At 40.8% G+C, this 12,654-nt stretch overlaps 1 protein-coding gene across 1 annotated transcript in view; it reads left to right on the forward strand.

Annotated features, from left to right (window-relative positions):
- The first annotated feature begins 5,307 nt into the window (after positions 1–5,307).
- NLGN4X (neuroligin 4 X-linked) overlaps positions 5,308–12,654 on the forward strand; it is a 242,268-nt gene continuing 234,921 nt past the window's right edge. Inside the window, exon 1 of the mRNA XM_077343305.1 lies at positions 5,308–5,326. The gene's annotated coding sequence lies outside the window, so the exon portion shown is untranslated. The remainder of the gene's footprint in view (positions 5,327–12,654) is intronic.

Consider the following 12,654-nt stretch of genomic DNA (forward strand, 5'->3'; position numbering starts at 1 on the left):
CAGGCAAATCTCATGTTGTTTGGGAATCACCAACTTGTTGGAAGTCACATAGTGAAGCACCCTGTGAGAGGCTTCTAAGGGACCATCTTACTCCCTACACCCTGTATAGGGAGTAAGATGGTCCTTAGAAATGCTGGGCCCAGTCCATAGATGGCTTTAAGATCAGAACCAAAACCTTGTACTTGATCCAGAATTCAATTGGCAACTAATGCAGCAGCCTCATTACAGGCTGAATGTGGGTTCTCCATGGTGTTTGAGTAAGAACCCTGGCAAGTTGTCAAGAATGTCAGGTTCTTTTGCACCATAATTATTTTTCCCAGTGTATAAACTCCTGCTTCAATATATCTAATTCCCAACAATGCCACATCTAGGCATCCACATGAATCAGGATCAGGAACCTAGACACACAGATTTGCAGAAAAAATCCTAACAGTAAAAATGAAGGAGAGTCATCTGCCCTTGTGCAAAGGAGGAGGAAGACAGGGGAGAAGGATAAGCACAAGCATCTGGGCAGAGAGAAGAAAAAAGAGCCAGCTTGGGAACTACTGATGACTGTTGCTTTCTTTCTTACAGTATGTGAGGGCAGTGTGTAAGGGTATATAGGTTTCAGGAGAGTGAGGACTGTTTGAGTGTTGTTCTGTTTTTGTCTGTTCCTTGCCTGGGTGGTGGGGGACTAATGTTAATCACATTAGTTGATATGCATTTGGTGGCAGTTTTGCCTGTGGCTGACTGCTAGATCCACCCTCTGCTGGGTGGGCCTTTGTGCTACAAAAGGCTCTTGCATGACAGAGCAAGAGGGGTGGGTGCTAAAGGGCTCTTGGCAGTTAGACCGGTTCCTCAGTGGAACAGGCTTCCTTGGGAGATGGTGGGTTCTCCTTCTTTGGAAGTTTTAAAGCAGAGGCTAGATCGTCATCTGACAGAAATTCTGATTTTATTAATTTAGGCAGATTGTGAGTGGGTGGGCAGGAAGGGATGTGTTAGTGTTTGACTCTTGTGGCCCTTCCTTGCATACCCAGGGAATTGCTGATTGCCACTGTGGGATGGTAGGTGAATTTCCTTTTAGACATGGTTAGATTCTGGAGATTTTTGCTGGGGGGATCACTTGGGCATGAAATTGGGGTCACTGTGGGTTAGTTGTGAGGGGGTTGGACTAGATGACCCTGGAGGTCCCTTCCAATTCTATGATTCTATGAGTCACTGTTCCCTACCCACTTCTTCTACTAAGGTGGTGAAAGTGAAGAAGTGCAGGGAAAAAGTGTAGAAAATACCTCCCCACATAGAGACATCAAAACTGGACAGATAGTGATTGCCCCTCCAAAGTGATTCCCTAGCCATCCCAGATGCCGAGAAGACCAACTCTGTTCCATGTCCTGCCACAACAGCAATGTTTGAGTGGGTGGAGGAGTGGTACCAAACTCATCATTGTCCCGAACCAATAGCTAATTCTCAGGGCCATTCCACACCTGATAAATATATGAAAACATTTACCTCATGAAGATGCCATATTTTTGGTGTTTTGCATGACGTCGCCAATATCCAGCGTCCAAGCAGCAAACCACTAGCAACAGGCTCCAATTTAAAGCGCTAGCTGGGGAATCAGATAAAGTGTGTTCTTCCACATTCCCTTTGTTGCCGTGGCCACCAATGTATGCTAGGTCAGGACAGGCCTGTGCACACAGGAAGAGCCAGGTGTTCCAGGCCCAGCTCCTCCCTGTGCTACGATGGCCAGGAGTGGACCAGATCAGCCGCACCCAGCTCCGCAGCATTGCATGGTGCTACGGGGTCAACCAGAGTGCACTACTGTGCAGGAAGGTTGGATCACAGTCTCCCACTATCCTGCCTTCATATACACTGGACATACACACCCTGCCTGCCCCCCTGCAGCAGAACCACCTCGCAGTGGCGACATTCTCTGGGGACACATTTCACTGTGGAGTCAGTCACCAAAATGTGTCCCCCATGGGGATGCAGAAAATGTCATGTCATGCCAGCTTGCACTACTTTCCAGCATCCCTCTTACATCCTCCGTAAACGGTGGAGCATGCTGCTCTGATGCAATGCTTCAGCAGCTGCCCAACACGGCTGCTGTCATGTATAACTGGTCTATGAAACGTTTCAGGGAAGACAAAGATTAGATATTTGGAGAACAGAAATTGAGATGTTCCACCTGCAAAACCTGCAAATCCATTTGTACTATCTAACATATGACTGCTGTTGGGGCATAGGAATAAATGAAGATTGCAGTGTTTGCATACTATGAATCCCTTGAGATAGAAATGTGTGGCAGAAGCACACAACTCTTTCTCTTCCCTATGTTGCTCTCATCTTCTTAATCACAAATTTGTTAGTAAGTTAGTAATGCTATCATTGTTTTGAAAGTCCTTTCTATCTATTTGTGATTAAGTCACAGCTTTAGTGTGATAAAAAGGTTAAGCAGATGCATTTTTTAGCATAATAAATTGAATCCAGTGCCCTTTACTGGTTTACTATTGAGATCCACTGTGGTTAATTTCATTACTAAAACAATTTTTCCAAAACTCATTTGAATGCCAAAAATAAAGAGAAACAGTAATCTAAACATGTCAACAAATGTTTTAAGATATGCTAAACATTTTTGTATGATGAGAAATGTGTTGAGGTCAATAAACTGTCCTTTTTCAACTGTCTTGGTGCTGCCTCATGCATTCTGTGATAGACTATTTCTACTGCCTTTTTAATTTAATTAAGAATGTGCCATAAAACTGTTTCAAACTGCATTTATGTCGGAGATACTTATCTGATGCAAGTAATTCAAGTATCTGCTAGATTTAAATGACATCATTAATTTTGGTATTTCAAATATATCTTTCTTACCCAACATAAACACAAAAATAAACTGTGATTTATAAGTATTTTATTTAAGTTGTGGCTTTAACAATCACACTTATTTTGCTTATGAAAACCGGTACCACCCCTCTCTTTCTGTGTGTGTGTGTGTATACACATATATACACATACACACAAACACATATACATATATAAATAAAATTCAACAAAATTTCAAGAAAGGCAGGAAGACCAGTGACAATCCTCTACATCTATTATCTTATAACAAAAAAAGAACTAATTAAATTTATTTCTGTTGGTGCACTTTTCCAGAAGAGAAGCCCTTATCTTCTGGCAGAAATACCATAGTGTCAATGTAGCGAAGCCTGTAAGCTTAGGTATGAGGGTGGAAGCATACATCTTGGAATTCCCCCTCTGCTCCAGATTCTCAGACTTCTTCTAAGCCTATGGTTGAGGCCTACAGTAACATCTAGTCACTGGTTAGTCCACCTGTGGCCACTAGCCTATACTCCTCAGTGAGGGCTATGTTAAATGTACCCCCCTTTTCCATATTTAAGCCAGCATTAGCAGTGTAAAATGTTTCAGCTGTATTTTTATTATTTTTATTCTTGTATATTTTAAGAATGTGTGTATTTTATTGACATTGTCATCTGCCCTGAGTCTTTTGATGATGGGGCAAAATCAAAATCAAAACATAAATAAGTAAACATAGACAAGCATTAGCAGCTGCCGGTTTCCTCTGAGGAAGTTTACCAGTGCTGCCAGGTTGTTTTTACTGGAGTGCACTTTCAAAGACAGTAATCTTTATCCTTGGACAGCTAGGTTACAGGCTTCAGTTTTTGAGCCAGCAGTGGCGGGAAGATATGGGTGAAAGTGGAGGAATACCTTTTGGGTCCCTTGTCAATTGATTTGTCAATGAACCCACAGCAGTGAATTTTGGTATAGTTTGAGTACTTTGGTAATAATTCACCGATTTCTTGATCTTTCCCCAGTTTCTCCCAATTTTTCCAGAAGCTAATTCCTTGTAAGTGGTTGTACTGCTCTGTAAATTCTGTGGTAAAGACAGTCTTATGTATCCTTTCTATTGTTTGTTATCTATGAGTGGTGCAGCAATAATTGCCCACATTGTCCTTAAAAGGAAAAAAAGAAAGAAAATCATTGGTGCTATAATGCTGTTATAGTGCCATGAAATCTTGGTTTTGGTGAGCCTACAATACAGTAGATGGAATGTAGGATAATAATTGTTTTAGATGGACCTTAGGTTTCCGGGTGTTGTACCTACACACAGTAGCACATGCTGACTGAATATATTAGGCACCAGTGGTTTTCGGTTACACCATCTCTTCTTAGCTAATTTGTCTAAAATTTTGCATATATTTGTAAGTAGTGTATTTTATAATTTATCACTAAATATATAAGATTATTAGAATCTCCGATCCAAATCCAAAAATGATTCCTTGATATTAAATGTCATTTATGTCAGTGGGATGAGCCTCTTGTGGCGCAGAGTGGTAAGGCAGCCGTCTGAAAGCTTTGCCCATGAGGCTGGGAGTTCGATCCCAGCAGCCAGCTCAAGGTTGACTCAGCCTTCCATTCTTCCGAGGTCGGTAAAATGAGTACCCAGCTTGCTTGCTGGGGGGTACACGGTCATGACTGGGGAAGGCACTGGCAAACCACCCCGTATTGAGTCTGCCATGAAAACGCTGGAGGGCGTCACCCCAAGGGTCAGATATGACTCGGTGCTTGCACAGGGGATACCTTTACCTTTACCTTTATGTCAGTGGGATATATTTCTAAGTAAATGTGTGTGGATCAGCAAGATGTAGGCACAACAGTATTGTCACGAGCCACCAGTGGGGACACCTCAGAGAAGAAATTGAACTGTAGGACGATGACACAAGCAGGGCCCCTACAAAAAGAGTTGGAAAAGCAGGCTATCAGCCCTGCCCAAGACTCACCAGACTGACAGCTCCCCTGAGACGGCTGTGGGTCATTGTAGAAGGTATTTTTGGGGTGAGTTAGAGGCTAAAAAATGCAATATGTGTTTAGGGTTGGGTGTTTTGGCATCTGAAGTGGCCATTCGCACCCGAAGCAGCCAGAGCTGTGCCATGCGGGGGGGGGGGGAGGTGAGGTGTGGACATCAGCATGCAAGCAGGTGAACACATGCACCAATGACTATGGCTCTCCTTCCCCCTGCAGTGCGGCGCTGGCTGCTTTGCACGTGAATGGCCGCTTCGGATGCCGAAGCACCCAACTCTATATGTATTTGCTAGCCAGGCATTGACTGCTGCAAGGGAATGAGTCTTTGCAGGGTGAAGACTGAAGCCAGCAGAGATGGCTATTTAAGAGCAGCTGAACAAATGAGCCATGTAGAAGCAACTTGTGCTATCAAAGTTGACACCCACCTTGCCTGACTCCTACAAGTCTCCTTGGCACTCTGACCCTGGACCTGTGACCATGCTACTGGAAGTTGTCTATCTGCCTGCTCTGGACATTTTTGGTTTGTGTGATTCATTTCTTTCTTGATTTAAGGAAATTGATACCTTGTCTTAAGAGTCCTTAAGCTGTTTTATGTTAAGGTGAGATGATGGTGATGATAACTTCATAGCTACAAATGGTTGCTAGTAGAACTGAGTCTGGTAACTGGGGGCACCACCAAGCACCTTCAGTAGAGGGAAGGAATGTTTTCCATTGGAGACCCAACAAGTGGGAAGTGTTGTTTAAATATATCCTTGCCTACCACTGAAAGCCTTTCTTCTCTCCAGCCACTTTCCCTGGTGATATGAACAATAAGGAAAAAATTATATAGGAAATGCAAGAGGTGGTGGAAGGGAAATTCTGTATTCCATCCTGCAGTTTCTCAATCAAAAATTTCCCTTATATTTTTAATTATTTTTTCAGTTTGGTTTTTCTGGATTGAGCCAAAGGCCATTGCAAGCAAGGACAAAAGTAACAAGGAGCAAATGAAGCAATAAAACTGGATTGCTACCATATACTATTAAAAGTTAAGCTTTAGTAACCATTAAAATATGTTTAATAAAAGTAGTCCTTTGGATATTCATCCAGCTGGCTTTAGAAAAGTAGAACATTTTGCTGTACTAGTCTTTAGGCACTAATTTGGATGGGAATTTCTTGGCAGCTAAAGGAAAAAAGGGCAACCTTGTAAAAGATTACTGGCTCCTCATCTGTGAAGAGAAATAAAACTTTCTCCATCATGGTGCTTGGGCCTAAATGAGCCAGAATTGTGTCTCGGCACTTTTGTCCAGGAGAGATATAAAGTAGACTCAACCAATGAATAGTAACAAATCTTCTGGTTCCATAAATTAATAGATGCTGATCAACTGGTTTTTGTGCAATCACAATCTTCAACCATGGCAGTTTGCACTGTTTGCAAACTAACATCTGTAAAGTCTGTCCAAAGTTTGTTAAAGGTAATCTCAGATAGGTAACATGCCTTGGAGCAATCTTTTTTTGATCAATTACTGCCAGGGAGAGAATTTAGTACCTGAAATAACTTGCCTATCAAAAGTGAAGTCATGCACATATACCCAGGTCTGGCAATTAAAATCGGCCTGGGGGGCACCAAAAACAACATCTGGCAGTTTATATAGGTGGAAAAGTTTTGTTATAATTGGAGACCCAGGTGTAATCTCTTTTGAATAAAGTGAAACAAAGGCTAGAGATATGACTAACTGGAGAAATTCTCAATTTGTGCCAGTAATTAATATAAGGGTTATATGCACATGTGCCCAAATAGATGGAAGACCCAATTCAGGTCTTAGCAGAGCAGCTGAAATATTTAGGGGGTTGTGCTAAGATCTTTTTCAGGAAAAAGTTTTGGATTCTCTCCGGGTTAATAATCATGGCCTTTTTCAATCCCCATACCTCCACATTATTGAGAAGTTTGGGTGATTACTTGCTTTAGCAGAGTTTTATGGCAGGATCTATCAAAAAGTTCACTTTAGTGTGAGAGAATTTTAGAGTGGTCCCCATCATCCGGAGCACTGTTGATTTTGTAATTTCTAAATCAGCCTTCCAAGAAAGTATTTGAAGTGTATGCACTGATCAGCCAGGAAGTTATTGACCAACAGAAGTTGCATTGCCTTGTTCCAAAGACCAAAACTAAAACATAATCAACTGAATTGGTACCCTGAAAAGGTAAATCAGCATAGGTTCCATGAGAAGAGCTGAACTTGGTGCAATACAAAATGTTATTGATGTGCTGAGAACAGTTCTGATAGCCTTATTCCTGCATCGTTGATAGCTGCTATATGAGACATGGCTTGCAGGATGGCCTGGCTACTGGGGCAGTCCAAAGTGCCATGTAAATCAACATTCTTATTTAAGAAGTTTCAAGGGGATGTAGATATTAAGACAGAGAAGAGAATCAATGTGATCACTACACACCAGCACTGTCTGGGTAAAAACCTGACTTCAATAAATGAAACATTTTTTTCCAATGAAGTTTATATCTTGACTTTTCAGAGAAAATGTAAGTGATTTATATGCCAAGACAGTATTTATTTGAGATGTATGACCTTTTGGAGAAGTTACTTCACTTCATAAGGAGGTTTTACTGAGCTTATGTTGATGTACCTATGAGCACTTCATACTGTCCAGCTTGTTGTTGCTGGTGGCTCTAGGATAAGAACCCAGGATTAGGCACCAGAAACCATTTACGGATGTAATAATCCTCTTTGCAAATTGAAAAGTCAACATCTTGCTTTGGAGGCTGGTTCAGAATGACACAGACCAAACATACTTTCTGTTTGATTTTAATTTTTGCACATTTAAAGTGTTAACAATGTACTTGTATATTCTATAGCACAGGAAAGCATTCTAAGTAAGCTAACTATTGTTTGCTCATGAGAAACTCCTTCAGCAGTCAAGTCATTGTTGGACACAATCAGTGTACTGGTTATAAAGAGTAAACACAGTGAGAGGTTTTACTTCTAATTCAGTTAAATGTATGTTTAGAAAAATGGTGCAGTGGGCCTTATAAGATCATTCAGTAATATTTATGGGGAGGGTGAGAAAGAGAGAGAGAGATCAGGAACTGCAGAATGAGCTGCAACAGATTTGTCCTCTTTCTGAGTTTTAATAAAATGCACAGAGCTTTTGTTTGGAATGCCAAAGCTATTACACAGATTGCAAAATATAACATATCCTCATTGAAAAAGGTCATTCGTATTTGCTTCAGGACTAAGAATAGCCAATGAAAGATGTTTATTTGTCAAGCCTAAGTTCCAGAAACATTTAGCAGAGGACGTCATAAAAAGCCATTCAGCATTTCCTAATTTCTCGATGGAGGATATTTTGGCAGTGACAGCTGAAAACACACATGCTATTAGTGGGATTCTAGTAGCAGTAATGACAAATTTATCTCTATAAATATGCCCTATTTGATGCTTTAGATTAGTCACTGAATAGCTAAAGTAGAACTGGAGAAGTAGGCAGCCACCATGTCAATGCCACACACGACAAATGTACAATTTATGAATGTTGTTTTCCAACAATTTAACAGGAATTCAAGCCCAATGTGGGGCGTGTAGAAAGGCAATAAATCAGGAAGACACTAGTCTCCTTTCCTGGAATAGCCCATATTCTCAACTTTCTCCATATCCTCCTGTCCTTACCCTACCTACCATTTATCTTACTTCCACCTTTTACAATATTTATTATTTATTTTCTTAATTTATGCCACTTCTCCCTAAAGGAGACTCACTGTAGCTTACATCATTCTCCTTCATTTTACACTTGCCAGATGAGAAATAGGCTGTCTGAGCTCCTTAGAGACTGTGAGATGTGACCATCCCTCCTGTTTTCTGCTGTCATTGGACACCTTGTAGTTATTTGTCTTACTCCCTTAAACTTGACCAGAAGCATGCAAGACAGACACTCTTAAATGCCTTCCCAGTTTTTGCTTCCCAAACTGCCCCTTACCAGATGACAAATTCTGGGTGTCTTGGTGACCCTAGTGGCTCATGGTACGAGGCAAATAATTTGTGAATACTGTAATAGGGGGCAGAGGGATTGTCTGGAGCCCAGTGTTTTTCAGCAGCTTTACAACTCAAAAGCTGTTGTAGCAAGAATATTTTTGAGTCTTGCTTAAATGAACGAAATGTGTTTCTGGTTGCCCCTAAACTGTCCATTCCCCAATCCTATAGGCTAGAATCTTATACAACTGAGTTTCTGAGATTTGGGTGTTTAAATAACTGTCTCATTCTTTTCTAGATTCTGAAACTGCAATCCTTAGATTCCCAAAGCTCAAAAACTCAAGGCCAAGCTACATGATGGTAGTCCAGGGTGTATGACCAAAATTGCAGGCATCCATCCATCAAGGGTGCTCACCTTAAAAAGCACTTGTTCACTTGGTGCTGCAAGAGAAAACTGTAAAGCAGGAGAAGAAGTGTCCAGGTTCCTTACCACACAGTTTTGATACTGTAAAGGGAGGTAGAGGGGTTACCTATTTCGTCTTTGTGTCTTTCCTGGAACCATAGGAAAGGGGCAAAAAGCCCCTTTCCCCCTCTTTTAAAGATGAGCTCTCCCAATTTTTGCCTGAGTGTGGTCATCTTCCCATAACCTTGAGTTTGTTTGAAGGTTCTAGCAGAGGAGTACAGCTATCATAGTATACTCCTATCTTGGATAGTCATCCTCTTCCACCAAGCTTTGAGCTTCCAGAAGGATACACATGGAGCAGTGAAGGAGGTAGGAGTCATCCACCAAACCAGTCAGATCAGACAGATCAACTGTGATGATCAATGGGGTGACAGATGTCACAGCCAGATCAGCATCACAGGAGCAAATAAGAAATGGCCACAACATAGATTCCAGCTACATACTGCAATTTCTGACCATTCCTAATCTTCAAGGTGTGATGAGGCTGCTAATGTTTCTCAAGCTAGACAATGCTCCTGTAAACTCTTTGAGATAATAAGGAAATAGCTCAGAATATTTGGGTGGGATATTAGCAAAGTCCTGTACTTTTTATTTGCCCTTCAATCCCCTCACCTGCTTTACCCTAGAGAGCAGTAGAGCTGTTCACATGCACAGGTTGCATGTACATCCTGCATGTGTGTTCATGCATCTGTATGTAAAAAAGAGCCAATACAAGTTCAAGTTATAAATGAAACGAAGGATAAATGTGTGGTTTGGGTCACACATTCAGTTGTACATGCGCTGAGCATAAATAAGAATTATTCAACACATACATGAAGGAAAAAGAAGTGTATATCATACACCAATTGTACAAGCATTCACTGTAACTTCTGAACAGGAGCACATACATGTGCTCTCTTTCTATGGAAGAAGATTGCCCCTACTGGGAAAGGAAAAAGAAAAACTCGTATTTTTCATGTTTCTGGAATACTGATAACTCCTTGAAAATTTCCCTTCACGTGATCACTGAGGTAAGAGGTAGCTGAGTGGAATGTAGTTTTCAGTGCTGTGTGTATGTGTTTTGAGTATACTATTTCATTCCTATGAAGTAGCAAACTGACTATGGCAGGCCCTAATGTCAGTTCTGAGCTTTTTTTGGTTAGATTCAGTTTCAGTGGAATTTGTCTTGGGTTGTTAAAAGCAGTTCTTACATGGGGAAGGCTGACAAAAAGAATAGCAAGATTATCATTCATTTTGTATAAACTACATATTTTTGGACATATTCTACCAGAGTTTCAATTTTAATCGGACCATTTTCCATTAAATCTGTTATAGGTGGCATTGTTATATGAAATGTAATTTCACAAGTGTTTATGCATAATATATCTGAAGGAAGAGCTGCTAATAGCAGGACTTTGACATTCCTTAGGTTCCATTTTCAACTTTCTTTTAACGTACTGCAAGTGGAGCATAATGAACTACATTAATAAAAATGGCTTTAAAATGAGGTGAACACATTAAAATTGAATTACAATAAGTACCCAGGATGCACAACCAGAGTTTGAGCAAAAAATTCTCCCAGGAATGGACTTGCTTACCTCTCCTTGTATCTCTGTAATAATAATTGACCTTTAGCTAATGAGGCTATATGTTTAGTACTGCCTTTATTTATTTATTTTTAATGGCAAGGAGGGCTCTGTGGGTTTGCTGAGGTGTGACCTGTGAACAGCAGTGTCCGTATTGCCTAGAAAGCTGACATTTTCAACTTGACTGCCCAGCGCTGCATCACTACTTCTTGCTATACATTAACAAGCTGGTCATCATATGAGAGCAGTACTGTGAATTTCCGCAAGGTAATATTTATCACCTCGGCTGCCTGTTAAAGCTGTGCAGCCACATGCCATAACTTCAATGTCACTAGAAATCAGACAACTAGAATGGATGATTTAGCACTACAAAAACAAACAGTAAAATATGAGATGGGACCTAGCACTGAGATCTAATTTCACAAGAGAATGTTTGTGGAAGAGATGGCCACATCTGCAGCATTGTGAGAGCGACACACTGAAAACAACATACTTTTGTGCCTCATCAAGGAACTGTTTGTTTACCAAAAAACAAAAACAAAACTATTTTCAAGATCCAGTTGAAAACTCAGACTGTACAGATTATAAAAAGCTTGCCCATTCCCAATTTGTCTATTTCAGGTCTGGCTGCTCTTTTCTCCTCAGAGAGGAAAGAACTCAGCTATTGACTAAAAAGCAATGTGTCTCTTGCTAAATAACAGTGCTGCCACATTTGTTTTAAAGCTGCCATAAAGTATGCAGGTAGAACAGGCAGCTGTTGTCTAACTGCTTTTTGGGCAGTCTCTCTCTCTCTCCCTCCCCCCTCCCTACTCCCATCACCACCACCTGTCCCATGGTGGGCTGCATAGTTCCTGTTATGATTATGACATCTTTGTAGCAGTTTTCAACCCTGCAAATCAGAGGACACAGAATGCTATTGGTTTCAGTCAATTGCTATAGTGGGCGGAAGGAACTCTTGCTTTCTGTACATGTAAGACTCCATGTAAGACATGTAAGAGTGCTTGCTTTCTGTACATGTAAGACTCCAATCAGGAGGAAAGGTAAATGTTTAGAAAATGTTGACTGTTATTTCTTAAGGAGACATTACACATGAAATAAAATGCTGTCAGAATCAAAATTACTTCAGCCTTGAAACCTGCCAGCTGCCGCCTCCATTTGCCCACAGGATACCTCATAGTTCAGTTTTAAAGGGGCAGTGGCATATACAGTCAAACAGAAAACTTGTCAACTATACCTTTCTGTCACATTCAGCTTTGAATGTATTGCTCAGAACTTGCAGGTTTGGATGGGTGAGTGCTATTAATGGGTAGTTCATTGAATAAGACAATACATATATTTATTGTGACATTATCACAACAGAACAGCGGAATGATACAACAGCATCACTCCTCACCTTTTTTTTTCTTATGCCAATAGACTATGCGGGGAAATTACTTGATAATATCTACAGACAACTGTATTGGAATCACCTAAGTTTGTTTACTACACTAATTCACTTCTATAACTGTCTTACCTAAATGATAGCATGTTTATTATTTTTCCCCACATTGATTCCTTCTGAGTCCATGTATTTGTCAACATTGTGAACTAGGCATGTGCACTTTGGACCACTTAACCTGAAAAATGTCCGAATCAAGGCTGCTTCAGGTGCAGATTGGCCAAATACGATCCGAAGCAGCAAAAGCTATAGATTTTTATGGCCAAATCACAGTTGCCTGAATCATTCAAAACATGATTCAGCCAATTTGGTCATTCAAGTCAATGGCACCATTAAAGTCAATGGGAATTTTCCCATTTCCATATTCTACGAGGCCTGGGGCAGGGGGGTTGAGTTAGAGACTCCAAACTTTCAGGGTAGCTTAAA

The sequence above is a fragment of the Paroedura picta genome, chromosome 6 (assembly GCF_049243985.1).
Source record: "Paroedura picta isolate Pp20150507F chromosome 6, Ppicta_v3.0, whole genome shotgun sequence".
Classification (NCBI taxonomy): domain Eukaryota; kingdom Metazoa; phylum Chordata; class Lepidosauria; order Squamata; family Gekkonidae; genus Paroedura; species Paroedura picta.